Source organism: Pinus tabuliformis, chromosome 9 (assembly GCF_031772625.1).
Source record: "Pinus tabuliformis cultivar Carrire ecotype Pingquan chromosome 9, CPIR1, whole genome shotgun sequence".
Taxonomy (NCBI): Eukaryota; Viridiplantae; Streptophyta; class Pinopsida; order Pinales; family Pinaceae; genus Pinus; species Pinus tabuliformis.
Genome location: NC_142307.1, coordinates 1554266800 through 1554284754, shown reverse-complemented (window position 1 = coordinate 1554284754; position 17955 = coordinate 1554266800). Strand labels below are relative to the sequence as shown.

General features: G+C 41.7%; 1 pseudogene; it reads left to right on the top strand.

Moving 5' to 3' along the window:
• The first annotated feature begins 559 nt into the window (after nt 1-559).
• On the top strand, nt 560-17131 carry LOC149154542 (acetolactate synthase 1, chloroplastic-like; annotated as a pseudogene).
• The last annotated feature ends 824 nt before the right edge of the window (nt 17132-17955 follow it).

Genomic DNA, 17955 nt, shown 5'->3' with positions numbered 1-17955 from the left:
ATGGAGACTGGATTTTGAAATGCAACAGATGAAGGTAAGGGAGGATTTCCCAACTTGTCAACATGAAAGACAATCATCTGATCATCTTGAGGGTCCACGATGCACAAAGAATATTGTAGAGCTTTCGTTGTGAAGGACACGTCTGGAGGACTTCCAGTGTTAACATGGCAGTGGGAGACTACGCCAAATCTTCTACTATGCTATATGTATGGGCGGCTTTGGTAGAAGCAACATTTCGAGGTAACAAACCTTTGGGGGATCTTGGGAATAACCTCGACCTTAGGCGGATGGATCTGTAAGGTACCGTTGGGTGACGATAGAGGCTCAGTGGACACTTTGGGTTGGGACTCAGTCGTGGACTTAGCAAATGGCTTGTCATATTGGCGTGATCGAGTTTGAAGGTTGACTTGCTCGGTATTTACCTTGTTAGGATTCATGATAAGAATCTGATAATCATGGTGACCAAATGGTGGAGCTGGTTGAGTTGCTTGACCTTGTGTAGGTTGGGCAGTTATGTATCCTTAGTGAGGAAAAGGATTGGTAAGCACGGTCGGTTGAGATGAAGCAAGAGGAGGGGCAGGAGGAGGAGGAGGAGCGGTGGGCTGCAATCCTCGAGACGCTGCTTGAGCTTCCCATACTTGCCGCATCTAAGGTAAAAGGGGACATTCATGGGGTATAATGACCATAGACTTTGCAACAAGCACAAGGTTTGTTCGTACGAAGAGCCTTGTTCTACTTGGGTTGACCGCCCTGTTGTTGGGTTGCGGGATTAGGTTGAGTACCCTGAGGGGCATTGGGTGGAGGACCCTGGTTGCCTTGATTACCTTGGGACTGCGGGTTCCTATTACCCTTCCCCTTGTTCTTTTTCTTCGGGTTAGGGGGATTGGGTCCACTCTGCTAAGCATACACTTGTCCTTAAGGAGGAGGTGGTTGCTGCAGTGGAGGGGGAGTAGGCATGGGGCACTGGTGCCGAAGCAGCTGGAGCGCTAGGGTGTGCTTACTAATAATAAGGAGATGGGGAAACATTGGTATAAGCATGGGGAGCAATAACTGGCCTTGGCATCTGTTGATGTGGATGGGGATGTGCATACGCCGTGCTGGGACTTGAATAAGGATTGCCCTGAGGAGGATTGGGAGAGGGATAATTGTTCATGGAATTGGTCCCTCTCTGTGATTTACCATAACTTATCTGAGGTGGAGCATAAGGTTGAGGGTGTGAAAGGGTTCCAACTATGCTATCCGTGGCATGAGATGCTCTCGGTGCATTAGCAGCACTAGGCTGAGGCAGATCGGGGATGACAGTGTAAACATAACCCGACTAGGTGTAAATCAGGTCAAATTTTAGAGCTATTTGGAGTGTCTCTTCCTCAGAATGGGGAAAGTGTGACGCGACATCTTTGGCAATGGGGGCCAACAATGATCTAAGAAACCAATCCATATGGACTCGATCTTCGAAGTTAGGAGCTCTACAAATGTTCCTCCTACACCATTCCTGAACATGGTCGGAAAGGTGAGTGGTAGAAGTTTGATGAAAAGAAGTCAAGAGTTCGGTACCGGTATCATAACGGAGAGGTAACTGGAAATATGAAAGAAAGGTTGTGGCAAGAGTCGCTAAAGTGGAATGGGTTGCTTTGGGCTGGTCGACATACCACTTGGCAGCAACTCCAGTGAGCGTGCATTAGAATAAACGAAGATGAATGGAGTCTTCGGTAATGGAATTGGATGAACACCACATATGGAAGGAGCGAACATGATTAGTTGGATCTTCTCCAGGATTACCTTCAAACTTGGGGATGTCTGAAGGGAGTTTAGTAGGCATTGCTGGCCATGTGGGATTGTGGAGAAAAGGATCATTGGTAAGCTGGCTAAAATCTGAGAGACTTAAACTAGCCGTAAAAGGAAGTAAGGGAGAAGGAGTGTCCACATCGATGGGGGTTCCGCTAGTGGGGGTACCCTGGTTAGCACTTGGGTTAGCACCCGGGTTACCACCTGGGGTCCCATATCCACATTGGTGCTTGACATTGTGGAAATATGGGGTTGAGAAGACGCGGAATCAGAGGATGAACAAGATGAATCAATAGAATCAAAATCATAATGATGACTCGATGGAGGATTGGGACAATGAACTCTAACTCGATGGGGAGGAGTAATATGTCCTAACAGGAACTGAGGGTGAAGACATCGAATTTAATGCGACAAACACCTTGGAGGTGCAATGGTGTCTAAACTAAAGGGCGATGATAGGAATAAAAGAGCAACAAACAACAAGCAAACACCTAATGCAGTGGTGCCAAGTGTAAACTAACTTATTTAATGATGTTACTTGTTAAAATTGGCAACTAGGGCCAAACTCCATTTGGGTCATCTTATTCATGGCTGATAATATTTTTATTAGACTCCTCTCGTCGAGAGGTGTAGGATTGATATAAAGATCATCCGATTCCGATAAGTATTCATGCAGATATGAATTTATTTTGATTATGGAATTATTATCAAGCTGACCTACAACTCATGTAGGCTTAGAAGCCCAACAGTCGCATCTATTCAAACATCATCAGTTGTGTATAAATACAGGAGGACTTTTCCTCATTTGCACTCACTCATCTCATCACATCTCTCTCTCTCTCCTGCGCAGAAAAGAGGCTCTTCTCTACTGCGCAGAAAAGAGACTCTCTCTCACACATGTGGAAGGAAGCTGCTGAACCTGAAGCTGCAACTGCAGATCCAAACTTTGACCAGCGTTGACCATCAAACGTCCTCTTTTGAACTGCGCTGTAGGTCCATCTGGACCTCCTCTGAAGGCCGCATTTTTTGGTGGTGGAATCAAGCCGATCCGACGGTCGGTTTGCGAGATATTGACTGCCCTAGTTTTGATGATGAAGCTGCTAACGCTGATGCTGCTGATCTAGGGTTTGCTATTGCTGATATAAATAAGATTTATTGTACTATTTCTCTCTGCTGAATTATTGAAGATAAAAGAAGATTTGATCAAAGGGTTTCCCCACACATTGTGGGGTTTATCCTTGGCTAGCTGCCACATCTTGTGTCTCTTGTCTTGGCTTGTTTTCTGTTGATCGTTTAATGTTTTATTTGCACTTTACTTATGCACATGTGATTCTATGAATAATAATAAGAAAGAAAAAAATTGCTCTAAGCATAAAACATACCATAACTTAACATGGTATCAGAGCTGAGGTGAAGACAAAGCTCGAGCAAGAGCAATCACCAAAGAGAAGATTGGCAAGGCTATCCTAAAAGAACTATGGGGTCCTCATCACTCTTTCCTGCCGATGACAAGCTCTGTGAGAAAGCTGACTATCACGGATGGAAGATGTCTATCGATCTAACCCTAGAAGATCAGGGAGTGTTGGACCATGTGAGAGGAAATATTGTTGAGCCTTCATCAAATGCATCCGCTGTTGCTAGGAACAAATGGAAAACCGGAGAAGTCAAAGCAAAGAAGATCATCCGAGACTCTATTGACAAGCGCTTGGTGGCCTACATCTCCGACCTGAAGGAAATTAAGAAGGGTAAAGATGAGAGTATGCAAGCATACTTCTTAAGAATCACTGAGATCAGGAACGATCTCTATCTATTGGGGAGACTATTACTGATAGGGAAATGGCACTCACGACTCTTGGAGGATTACCATCCGAATGGTACGTGTTCAGGATTACTCTTCTGAACAATAATGTAATTCCTGGTTTCGAGGAATTAATGGCTAGATGCATCCAAGAATAAACAAGGGTAGAAGAGAAATTCCATCCCTAAAGGTCCTCCTGTTGCCTTTTCTTCTCATGCTAAGAAAAGAAATAATTCTGGGACTAAATAAAAAAGAAACGCTGGACCTAAGGGTGGAAGAAAAGGATGATGTTACATCTGCGATAAAGCAGGTCACTATGCAAGGTAGTGCCTTGATAGAAAAGACTCACACCGGGACGATGATCAAAATCCCTCTGATGGCAATCAAAGGAATGGCAAATTCAATAGCAAAGGTAAAAGGAGCGCTGGAAACCAAGGAAGAGGACAACCATTCAAGAAGGCTAGAAATTCCAGGTATGAATCCAACATTGTTGAAAATAAGTAGGATGAATATTATCTACCAGCTGCTCTATCTACCTCTGCTCCTTCGGACTCAATGGGAATTTGGCTCATTGATAGTGGTGCCTCAAGGCACTTCACTGGTTACAAAGAAGTTCTCCATAATCTGATAGAGAAAGAAACTAACCTGGAAATTGTCCTTGGAGATAATATGAAATATCCCGTGAAAGGTGTAGGCAATGTCTCTCTCAAATTGAATCTAGGTAATACGATTCACTTAAAGGATGTATTATATGTACCTGACCTCAAAAAGAACCTGGTGTCCATCTTGGCAATGGAAGACAAAGGCTACAAGGTAACCTTCAGCGATGGCAAGGTACGTATATGGAAAAATAATGTTAAAGATGCCTTTACTCTTGGGTTTCGTGTTGACTCATTATATCAGGTCGGTGGAAGTCTGCTAGGTGTCATGTCTTATGACACATCTCTTCAGTCCGAACTTTGGCATCGGAGGTTTTCCCACCTTCATTATAAAGCTCTACCCAATGTAAGACAAATGGTGACAGGGATGCCAGAATTCCGAGTAGAGAAAGGAGGTGTATGTACAGGATGTGCCAAAGGAAAGCTCAAAAGGGCACCATTCCCTCAAGCCAAAGCAAGACCTCCGATATACTACAGTTGGTTCACTCAGGCATATTTGAGGCTGGCATTAAGAGGGAGACTATTACACCACATACTCCTGAGCAGAATGGTGTGGCAGAAAGGAAGAACCGTACGATTGTGGAAGCTGTCCTTTCCATGCTCCATGATCAAAGACTTCCGAAGTTTCTATGGGTAGATGATGTAACAATGCCTGATGTGGAGGAACTCATGGATCCTATTTATCCACCTGAGTCTTCCTCTTCTAGGAAGAGGCCTTCATGGCTTAGGGGGCTACTTGATGATGCTGAAGGACATGTTGCACCCCGAGGAACCTTCCGTGAAAGTAAGAAACCTAACAGGTATCAGGGATACCTGACTATCATGAGCACGATCATACAAAATGAGCCTTCATCATTCTCAGATGTTGTCAAGCATCAAGTATGGAAGGATGCTATGATCGAAGAATATGAGTCTATTACGAAGAATGATGTTTGGGAAGTATTTCCCAGACCCCAGGACAAGACAGTTGTCACTTCAAAATGGCTTTACAAGATAAAGCATGCAGCAGATGGAAGTACGGAAAAGTATAAGATTCGTTTTGTTGCTTGTGACTTCTCCCAGAAGGAAGGTATAGAATATGATGAGATATTTGCACCTGTTGCCAGATATACGACCATCCACTCGATCATAGCCCTTGCGGCTTCACAAGGATGGAACCTACATCAGATGGATGTCAAGATGGCTTTCTTGCATGGTTCAATCAAAGAAGAGGTCTACATGGAGCAACCCGAAGGATTTGAGATTTATGATCGAAAATCTCATGTATGCAGGTTGAAGAAAGCTCTCTATGCGCTGAAGCAAGCACCTCAAGCATGGTATGAGAGGATCGATAGCTACTTGATGAAGTTGGGATTCACTAGGAGTGAAGCCGATCCTAACCTTTATTTTAAGGTTGAAGATGACAAACCTCTCATATTGGTGCTGTATGTGGATGACCTCTTCCTAACAGGCGCAGACCCTCTTATTCACAAATGTAAGAGGGAGTTGGCTTCTGAATTTGAAATGAAGGATCTAGGATTGATGCATTATTTCCTAGGACTTTAAGTATGGCAGAAGCCAGGGAAAATTTTCTTATCTCAAGGAAAATATGTGGTGAAGATATTGGAAAGATTTGGTATGGTAGACTACAGCCTGTAACTACCCCAATGGAACTTGACTTCAAGAAGTTAAGCGGTAGTGCTGCTGGACTTGTTTTACAAAATGCTACCGAGTATCGGCAACTTGTCGGAGCATTAATGTTCTTAGTGAACTCCTGTCCAGACACATGCTTTGCAATCAACACATTGAGTCAACATATGGTTGAACCTCACCACATACATTGGATTAGTGCCAAGAATCTGTTGAGATATCTTCGTGGCACAATCACTTATGGGTTAAGATACATTGCTGGAGATGTGAGACTACTTGGATATACTGATGCTGATTGGGCAGGCAATGTGGAGGACCGTAAGATCACTTCCGGGTGCTGTTTCTCCTTGGGGTTTGCTTCGATATCCTGGATGAGAAGGACGCAGAAGTCGATGGCTTTGAGCACCGTTGACGCAGAATATATTGCTGCTAGCATGGCCTCCTGTGAGGCAGTCTGGTTGCGAAAGCTCTTCAGTGAGTTGTTTGGATTTACATTAGATACCACCATGATCCTATGTGACAACCAGAGTGGGATTCGTTTGTCAGAGAATCCCGTATTTCATGATCGCTCCAAGCATATCAATATCAGGTATCACTATATTCGAGATATGGTGTAGCGGGGAGCTATAAGGCTCCAACATATCGGTATAGATGAACATGTCGCCGACATTCTGACAAAGCCCCTAGGGAAAGTCAAATTCCTGACTTTCCAAGAACAACTTGGGGTTGTTCAAAGACTCTCTGATGAGGGTGCTGTATGATGCATTGAGCTTTGGGAGCTCTAGGGGGGGGGGGTGCGGGGTGCGGGGGTACTTCTTGGAGCGACATATGACCACAGGGTGACTCACTATTTCCTGGTGGTGTACATGTACACCTTGTGGTGACTATGTAGCAGGATGATTGGTTCTCCTGTGAGGTCTGGATGATTTGTTCTCCATGACGATTATGTAGCAGGATGATTAGTTCTCCTGTGAGGCCTAGATGATGTGTTCTCCATGACGATTGTGTAGCAGGATGATTAGTTCTCCTGTGAGGACGAGATTGATTAAGTTCTCCTGTCAAGGCATCCTACCCATGCAGTCAGGGACTCATGGGAAGTACCTCTCATCTGATCAATGATTGGGGAAATGAAGTTAGGGACCATAGTAGTATCGATGGACACATCGATGTATCAACCATACTCCCTACGCTAGGATGATCTTCATTGATCTGGGATCAATGATATTGCTCTGGGACCAGTGGTAGGAGTTGTACCCACTATGACGCTGACTTTGGGTCGGTTGAGACTGGTCTGGGAACAGTGGTACATACTCTGAGACTGACCTCGGGTCAGTGTAGGATTGGTTTGGGACCAGTGAGAGTGGTACATACTATGACGCTGACTTCGGGTCGGTTGAGACTGGTATGGGACCAGTGGTACCCTCTGAGACTGCGATACTGGTCTGGGACCAGTGGTAGAAGTGGTACATACTATGACGTTGATTTCGGGTTGGTTGAGACTGGTCTGGGACCAGTGGTACGCACTCTGAGACTGACTTTGAGTCAGTGGAGATTGATACTGGTCTGGGACCGGTGGTAGGAGTTGTACTCACTATGACACTGACTTCAGGTTGGTTGACACTGGTCTGGGACCAGTGGTACATACTCTGAGACTGACTTTGAGTAAGTATGATACATCCTCGATCATTTCTTCTTCTTGATAATTCGGACAAAAGCAGAGTAGAACAGAACAAAGCAGAGTAGAGTAGAACAGAGCAGATCAGAACAGGGTAGAGCAAAACAGAGCAGACATAACAGAGCATAACAGACAGGATATAGTAGAGCAGAGCAGAGCAGGGGTCAAGCTGTACAGGGCAGTGCATTTGATGGATGAATAGTAGCGACAGACAGACAAATTGTAGATGGAGTTCTTAGTTGAGAGGGAGTGTTAAAATTGGCAACTAGGGCCAAACTCCATGTGGGTCATCTTATTCATGGCTGATAATATTTTTATTAGACTCCTCTCGTCATGAGGTGTAGGATTGATCTAAAGATCATCCGATTCCTATAAGTATTCATGAAGATATGAATTTATTTTGATTATGGAATTATTATCAAGCTGACCTACAACTCATGTAGGCTTAGAAGCCCAACAGTCGCATCTATTCAAACATCATCAGTTGTGTATAAATACAGGAGGACTTTTCCTCATTTGCACTCACTCATCTCATCACATCTCTCTCTCTCTCTCCTGCGCAGAAAAGAGGCTCTTCTCTACTGCGCAGAAAAGAGACTCTCTCTCACACATGTGGAAGGAAGCTGTTGAACCTGAAGTTGCAACTGCAGATCCAAACTTTGACTAGCGTTGACCATCAAACCTCCTCTTTTGAACTGCGCTGTAGGTCCATTTGGACCTCCTTTGAAGGCCACTTTTTTGGTGGTGGAATCAAGCCGATTCGATGGTTGGTTTGCGAGATATCGACTGCCCTAGTTTTGATGATGAAGCCGCTAATGTTGATGTTTCTGATCTAGGGTTTGCTATTGCTGATACAAATCAGATTTATTGTACTATTTCTCTCTGCTGAATTATTGAAGATAAAAGAAGATTTGATCAAAGGGTTTCCCCACACATTGTGGGGTTTGTCCCTGGCTAGCCGCCACATCTTGTGTCTCTTGTCTTGGCTTGTTTTCTGTTGATTGTTTAATGTTCTATCTGCACTTTACTTATGCACATGTGATTGCTAATCTATGAATAATAATAAGAAAGAAAAAAAATTGCGCTAAGCATAAAACATACCATAACTTAACATTACTCTAATACAAGAAAACACGTTCTATCAAAGAAAAAGGCCTCTAGCCTATTGGTGATATAAATCTTCAAACAATCCTAGATCTACTATTTCAGATGGCCTTCCAAAGAACTTCTTACTTGATGGAATCTGATCCCCGCAAGCAGAGCTGTCCAGAGAAAGGTGGTGTGGAGGACCAACCGCTTCCCACAACTAGTCCTATAAGGTGTTTTTCTAAGATTGGTCACTATGGTTACCTTTGTCTCACGGGGGTGGTCAAGTCTTGAGCTTCTTGGTAGTCAGCGACCGCACAAAATTCCCTGCCACGAGTTGGGTAGCCTCGAGGAGAACTGCTCGCACAATGACCTAGACCAACCCCCTCTGAATCAGGTTTTTGACGCACTCACCCTTTGACCGTTGGATGGTGAAGGATTTTAAGCTCCCTAATATGTCAACTTCTATGTCTCAATGAAAGTGACCGATGGGTGTTATTGGAAGCCTATCCTATTGACCCTATACCTACATTACAAAGATTGTTTGGCACTGATGCCAAAGTGGGCTTAATCCATGTTAAGGTGTAGTGTTTCAAGTCTTGGCTTGGTGGTGTTAACCAAACTCACGTTCGCTTAAGGTGTGAGTGTGTGAAAATGATGTGTCAAGTGGATGAGTTAATTAAGCATGTTTCATGATGCCATATGCTGCTGAAATACTGTAAATAAATATGAAAATGACAGAAAAATAAACAGCCAATCAAGCACACAAAACCCCACCCACAAGGGCTACTAAGCAGCTAAGCAAGAGAAGGCAAACAAGCAACTCAAAGACACAAAAAGAGGCCAAAAAGATCTAATGTCAAGGGACTGGGATCTAAAGGCTCTAATATGTTGTAAATGATGCAGACAAACAACAAAAATCAGAGGTGAAAAATGTTGCAAAGGACAGGTGTGAAGCTCTAAGACCCAGGATGCTCAAGGGGATCCTAAGGGGGAAAAGGCAAACCCAAACTCTAAAGGGAGAAAAGGTAAAATAAGGGAGTCTCAGTGGGTAGATCTCGCACAAATTTTGCCATCTCGTGCTTGGTTGGTACCTGTGACATGCAGAAAAGACCAAAAACCCAACAGAATCCGAAATTTGACAAAATAGGGTTTAATACTATAGATAGAAATTGAGAGGCTAAAAGTAGTTGAAGAAAACCTTGAAATTTTCTGAAACTTCGGTCACCCAAGAATGCTGTTATTACACCTTCGGAGTCGCCATTTGTTAGTGTGGAAATTCTTGGAAGGTGTACCAAAAATACTTCAGTTAAGTCAGTAGGTGACAAGTGACCCTAACAACAAGTTGATGGTCGATGTCGTCTTAGATCTGAAACACAAATAGAAAACCCAATTGGAAAGACTAGTTTAAATGAATAAATATTTTATTGATAACACTTGGTGAAGGAGATCTACAGATTGGTCTGTATGTCCCCCTCCATGGGATGGGTCTTTTGATATCCTTTATGCTTTAGAAACTGATTCTTTCTCAATATGTGAAAAACCCAAACAAAAGTGAAGAACTCAAAATGGGAGCTCAAGAAAAATGACGATAATGTTGACGATGATTATGATCATGGTGAAGAATGAATGAAAGACCCCTCCTTTATATAGCAAAGTATAGAGCTATCCTCGAAATTGGAAAATAATAAAATATTATTAACCAAATTTAGATCTAACTACTTAGATTACTTTATTATATTTATTAGAGAGGGAAAAAAATATTTAAAATGGTTAAATAATTAACAAATAAAATGATTTATCAATTATTTTGCGAGAAATAAGAAAGATGTGAAATCAAAATAATTATTAAATAGTGATTTAATAATTATTCTAATAATAGAAATAAGGAAATTTAAATAAATAATGAATTATTTTAATATTCCTAAGGGATTTAATCAAATGTGACACACTGACAAGGAATAATTGTTTAAATATTGATTTAATAATTATTCTTAGAGAAAATTAAATAAATAATGATTTATCTAATTATTTTCATGGGCTTTTTTGATTTAAATAAGAAAATAATTTAATAAAAATGGTTTACTAAATTGTTTTCCACAGTGAAAGTGATTTTACTATGATAAAATTAAATCTACATGGTGTATTTCGATCCACTTAGTGAGAAATGGCTAGGTGATCATTTTTTGGTGATAACACCTTTAGCAGTTCAATGACAATTTCCAATAATTTTCAGTAGTAATCACATTAACTTAATCACATTGACAGTAAATGCAGATAGAACATAAAAACATATGCAGAAAACAAGCTAAGGAAAGAGGACACCAGATTTGGCGGATGCCAGGGGAAAACCCTTTGATCAAACCGTCTTATTATTATTCAATAGTTCAGCAGAGAGAGAGTACAAAATCAAATTCACCTGCCCAATACACTGTCAAATCAACCCTGTAAAATTCTGCAGTCAACTGCAGTCAATTTCAGCCCTAACCAGAAAGTCAATGCTGGTCAAAACAGCAGCAACACTTCACGAACGCAGCTTGGTCCTCCTTGGTCAAACTCGGCCTGAAGAGGAGGTTAAACGCTGCCCAAAACAGCTCAGTCAAACCCAGTTAAAGGAGAGAAATCTGCTGTGATTTTCTGCGGTCAAAACAAAAGTCAACCTGAAGTCAACGCTGGTCAAACTGTCCCAAACACTTTGATTTATGTGCCAATAAATATGGCCTCAAGAGAGTGAAATTCTGCCCCTGAAAATGCAGTCAAACTTGGTCAATGAAGACTTGGTCAACGCTGTCCTGAAACTCTGAAATTCGGTCTGCAATCTGATCGAGAAATTTGTCCCTCCATCCACACGTGTGAGAGAGAGAGTTGATCTTCAAGCTGTACGAACCAATCAGATTTGGAGAGAGAAGAAAATGATGAGCGAGTGATGTCCAAATGAGGAGAGAGGTCACTCCTATTTATACAATTCGATGAGGGTGAAATGACACATCTATTGGGCGTCATGAGCCTACATTAAGCTGAGGCCGACCTTAACAATTTGTGCATGAGAGAGAATAAATACAAAATTCCACTTCTGCTTGTCCGAATGAGATGATCTTTATACCGAATGAGATGATCTTTATATCAAACTTGGACCTCTTGAAAAGAGGAATCCAATGCAATAATCATCTCCATCATATGAACTGTCCCAAGGTGGAATTTGGCCCTAGTTGCCAATTTTAACACACCCTAGCCAATCTCTCTCTATATTCTGTTTGGTATAATTTTCTGAGGCATCTTTCATATGTTTTTTGGCAATCAGGGGAGAATATATGTGGATTGATTGGTCTGAGAAACTAAGAAGCAAATTTTGTGGCACCAAATTCTGTCCAAGACATTTCTAGGAACAACAAATGTCAAACCTGGGTAGTAAACAACCCTTCTTCTGTGGCAATAAATTTATTCAAGGAAGATCTTAGTAGCAAAGCTTCCCTGGGGCCCTACCTGAGGCAGCGAGGGTCTCTGAGGCCGTTTTCCTGAAGCAGCATGGCTCTGTGGTTGTTTGGGTAGCAAAGAGGGTTAATCTTTAGCGGTGTGGGCTGGTTCTAGGCTCCAAAGAGCAGTGAGGGGGAAAACAGCCCTACCTGAGTTTGCAGCTAGCTTAAAAAGGGTATTACTCCTCTGAACCATTTTTTGGCAATGTTGTGTTAACATTTTAATCAAGCCTTTGATTGACCCAATACACCATCATGCAACTCCCATGGATTGTCGCAGTTTGCCTCTTGATACTTGATATCAATATGAGCACAAACCTATCTATGATTGGTACTCTCAAAGGGGCAAGGTATACAAATTTCATTTTGTTTAATCAAGTCGTTGCTTACTACTTAAGAGAACAAGCAAGTCACTCCATAAATACACCATGCTTTATATTGTTATGCACCTAGTTGAACATCACATTGTTAAAATTTTGTCTTGAATAATGGTGAAGCAATATATTTTGCACCACCACTTGCATGCCCTAATATACAATGCAAATGTCTGCTCCTAATCAAAAGGGTAAATCCAGTGATTTTCTGTTTGGAGCCTCTTAATCATGATAATTAGTTCCATCCCTAGTAATATACCATCAAGGGATATTTTGACTCCTCAATCACAGATTGCATCACTCACACCAATGTTGCAAGTACAAAGAGCTAGCATACTATTAAACACCTAGTTAGAAAGGGAGTTTTGACTTTGAGTAGTAGAAACAACTAGCTCTAGATTGGTAGGTCCTCTATACACGCGGTAAGTTCAATTTATGGGATTGTTGGAATAGAAAACTAGTGGACTTTTGATGTGATTATTGGTCCATTTCCACTGTGGGAGATGAGCAGCTTTTATTGGTTGCTATCTGGGCTTGCTTATTTAGGTCAATCTAGGTTATCATTATTGCAATTTTTTTTATAGTTTCCACTTGCTGCTCTTCCAGCTTCCTTCAAGACTCTACATACTCCTTGCCAAAAGTTGCTTCCATCTGTTCTCTTCAAACATCCTCCAGGATGGCAGGAGAGCCAGCTCTGATACACCCTAGTATCCTAGGGAGATTTCCTGCCTTATGGTTTCAGAAACTAGGTTTTCAATTCTCTTTTTTTTTGCTTATTCAGTGGTGAGACAAACAAACTATTCAGTAGTACAGTATTATAGCGTCCACAATAATTTAACAATAATCCAATATTACAATTCATTCAATCAATAACATCAGTGTACATCCAATCATCAATATCATTGTTTTTCCAATCCTCAACCAATCAACAATGAAGTCCAACAGCATATAGCCAATGAACTAATTTACACCTAACTATCAATGACCAGGACTGCCTCTGCAAATCTAAAGACTACAACTAGTGTTCTCTTGCAAATTCTAATCAACGAACTTAACGGAATACCCTTAGTCTGAAGCTTGCTACAGGAGAATAAGTGCCAGATTTAAGTTCCGTTGATTCCACCGTGTTCCGTTGATTCCACCGTTTAAATCACCTCAGGGAACTTATTCACAGCCTGCTTCAGGGTCAGAAATATCTCTTGGGGGATTCTGGTCTGCCACAGTCTCCAATCAAGCCCCAAAAACAGACTTTCAGGAAGGTACGATTCCTTAAGGATACCTCTGTTCTGCTTCAAAACTTGCGGATACCTCTGTTCTGCTTCGAAACTTGCGGATTGTCTGGAGAATGATAGGAGTACCTTCGCACAAGTTTAAATTCTAAAGGTCTAACCTGCAGCTGCAGCCCTGCGACCTGTAATTACAGCCTGCAGTCTCCTACAGAACAAAACTCGTTGCCCAGAAAAACTGTCTTGTCTGCCACAAAGGGGTCTTGCAAGGGTTTGAACAAGAAACTTCAATCTGTTCCAGAATTTTATCCTCGGAGAAATTCGTCCAGCTTCAATGTAGTTTTTTTGCCTTGCCACAAGATGTCCCACAAATGCTTTGCCGCTTAGATAGAAAATTCCCTGTTGCCAGAACAAAGTAGCGAAACATAAAAAGAAAAGTGACTAGGTAGGGTGGGATACCTCCACCAAAACTAGTCCAAGAGAGAAAAGGGGTCTTTAAACCCTTAGAGCCTCAAGCTCAAAGAAAAACAGATAAATGATCTGATCAATGAAGTCTCCAAATCCAACCCTTGTATTTATAGATTTCCTTGAGGGGATTTTCTCCATAATTAATTGAGTGAAATTCACATCAATCCCCAACTTTGGCTTTTTTTGTGCAAGCTGCCCCAAACTTGCCCAAACATTGAGTATTTTGGTGTTTTCCCCTTTATTGAGGACTATAGCCTATGGGAATCGATAGACTACTTTGTCCCTTGGGCCAACTAATCCCTCTGGGACATTACAGGTCATCCACAAATGATCTGATTTGGGGCATATCTGGTCTTGGTGTCTCTGGACGAGGGGCCTCTGGGGGGTTTCCCTGGACAGTAGCAACGAGACATCTGTGCATACTCTTGGGCAAGAGTGGCCCAGGTATTTTCTTCATTTTCACTGGCCTCAACTTCGGTGTCCCATATTTTGGGGGGGCACAGCAAACTCCAAGGCACTCAAGATGCTCCGCCGAAGTGAGCAGCATCACCAGAGACAGAGACAACACAGAGAGCTTTCCTGCCTCTTGACTTCCTTTCTTTGTGGTAACATAAGCTGTTGTTCCATATTATTATGCAAAGGCAGGGACAACACTAACAGCAACAAAGTCAGAAGCCATCCTCTTGACGGAACATCCTCTTATTTCCTTGCCCTTGGAAGGACACGCAATTTCATTCCTCACCTTTCGTTGTCAGGTGAGCGATTTCATTTCTTTGTAAGATTGCTTTAGAGCGGGAGGGTGTTGAAGATGTCTTTGCCTACCCTGGAGGTGCATCTATGGAAATTCACCAGGCACTTACTCGATCCAAGATCATAAAAAATGTCCTTTGTTGTCATGAGCAAGGAGAAGTATTTGCAGCAGAGGGGTATGCCAGGTCCACTGGCAAGGTTGGTGTTTGCATTGCAACTTTGGTCCTGGTGCACCAACCTAGTAAGTGGTCTTGTAGATGCATTGATTGACAGCATTCCTTTGGTTGCTATTACTGGTCAGGTGCCTCGGAGAATGATAGGCACAGATGCCTTTCAAGAAACTCCAATTGTGGAGGTGACTAAATCTATCACAAAGCACAATTACTTGATCATGGATGTTAATGATATCCCCCGAGTCATCAGAGAGGCATTTTATCTTGCAGCATCTGGGAGGCCAGGACCTGTTTTAGTTGATATCCCAAAGGATGTTCAGCAGCAGGTAACTGTTCCAGATTGGAACAAGGCAATAAAACTTCATACCTATATTGATAGACTCCCAAAGGCCCCACAGATTTCTCAGTTAGAGCAGATCCTGCGCTTGGTGTTTATCTCTAAGAAACCTGTCCTATATGTTGGTGGGGGTTGCCTCAATGCTAGTCAGGAACTCAGAGAATTTGTAGATCATACATGCATTCCAGTGGGCAGTGCTTTAATGGGCTTGGGATCTTTTCCATCTTCTCATGAGAAATGCTTAGGGATGCTTGGCATGCATGTGACTGTTTATGCCAATTATGCAGTGGATAAAGCTAATCTTTTGCTTGCTTTTGGTGTTCGCTTTGATGATAGAGTGACTGGTAAATTGGAGTCATTTGCAAACCGTGCAAGCATTGTTCACATTGACATAGATCACAGAGATCGGAAAGAACAAGCGGCCACATGTTTCTTTGTGCGGATGTGCAACTTGCACTGCAAGGGCTAAATGCGCAGATGTGCAACTTGCACTGTGAGGGCTAAACCATTTAACGAAAAAGAAAGAGGATAGACCAGATTTCTATGCTTGGGTAGAGGAACTAGAACAGAAGACAAAATGGCCTGACTTACTAGAATTTTCAAGAGGGAATTCCTCCTCAATATGCCATTCAATTTCTTTATGAACTCACACATGGCAATGCCATTATCACTACTGGAGTGGGTCAATGTCAGATGTGGTCTGCTCAGTGGTTTAAATATGACCGGCCCCGCCAGTGGCTGACTTCAGGAGGTCTTGGTGCTATGGGCTTTGGTTTGCCTGCAGCAGTGGGAGCAGCTGTTAGAAATCCTAGAGTGACTGTGGTTGATATTGATGGGGATGGTGACTTTATGATGAATGTTCAAGAACTGGCTACAATTGGAGTAGAAAAATTGCCATTAAAGATTATGATATTGGACAATCAACACCTAAGTATGGTTGTCCAATGGGAAGATCAGTTTTATAAAAAAAATAGAGCACACACATGCCTTGGAGATCCATCTCAAGAATGTGAGATCTTCCCAGATGGCTGAATCGTGCAACATTCCTGCAACCTGTGTTACAGATAAAACGCATCTGAGGGAGATGCCTTTGCTAGGATGTTGGAAATGCCTGGACCAGATTTATTGGATGTAACTGTTCCTCATCAAGAGCATGTGTTGCCAATGATACACCTGCTGGGGAAGTTTCAAGGAAAATATCACAGAAGGTGATGGTCGAATATCATACTAGAGGTCTTAGACAATGCTGCTGGTTGTACGATAGCAGATTTGGTCCAAAATTTTGAATTTCACCAAATTTATTGTTGCTTAAATATTTTCTTTATAATCCACCAGAAACTAAGTCAATCTCTAGATGTCAAAGATATCATCTATAGTACCGCCATATGATGTTAAAGTTTGTAGTAAGACATAACTACCCATTGTGGCACATTTAATGATTAAGGCACTGTATGGTTTGTATTTTTAAACATTTCGTCTGGAAAAGTTCAACATTTCTTGTTTAACAGAAAAGAAGCGAAATTTGTTTTTGTTGGCACTGCTCAAGGTAATGATTGCCTTTGTTATTTTTTTTGTTTTGTTGTCCATCAAAATGATCAATGTGGTGTTTTTTCAATATGCGTAGCTACCTTTCTTCTGTACTGACATTAATAATTATGCATAAACATCTAAAAGCAGACTGACGTTCACTAATTTTAATGGTTTGTGCATGCAGATTGCCTCCTGCAATGCCTGGTGCAACCTAAAATCTTTCTGCCATATGCTTGATAGTGATAAGGGTGGATGATTATGATTTAACATAATATTCTAGAAACGGCACCTGCAAGGAAAACAGGATCTACTCAGCGGGCTCCAAAAGTTACTTGTTTCAGCATGTATTAAAAGTATTAGCTTAAAGTGAAGGCTCCAGAGGGAAAGTTTCATTTTCTCATGCGGGTTTTTCCTTAACAGAAAAGACATCTAGTACAAAAAAATGTTCAATATTGGGATTATATGAATGCTTTTCATTGGTGCTATCAAATATACTGATTAAAAGGGCTCCAGAGGGAAAGTTTGATTTTCTCATACAGGTTTTTCCGTAACAGAAAAGACATATCTAGTACAAGAAATTGTTCAATATTTGGGATTATATGAGTGCTTTTCATTTGTGCCATTAAATATACTGATTATTACTTTTATGAGTTCGACCACTGGAAGGGCTTTGACCACATTTTTTAATAGTAGTACTCATCCTTTATGGAAATAAATTCAAGCAAACTATGTATTTCGTCTGAAAACACATTAAAAATCATGCCATGTACTCTCAAGACTTAAGCAAATGCAACTCTCTGTTGACTTGTATTGATGAAGTAACCAAAAGAGTTGGTGACGATCCAAAAGTGTTGGTGACTAAGAGATGATACAAAGTCTTGTCCAAAATCTTATAGGACAAGCAACCCAATGGTGGGATACTCGTGCCGATCGAATTCAAACTTGGATGATGATAGCAACATATTTTGTTGAGCAGCCATTAGAAAGAATCC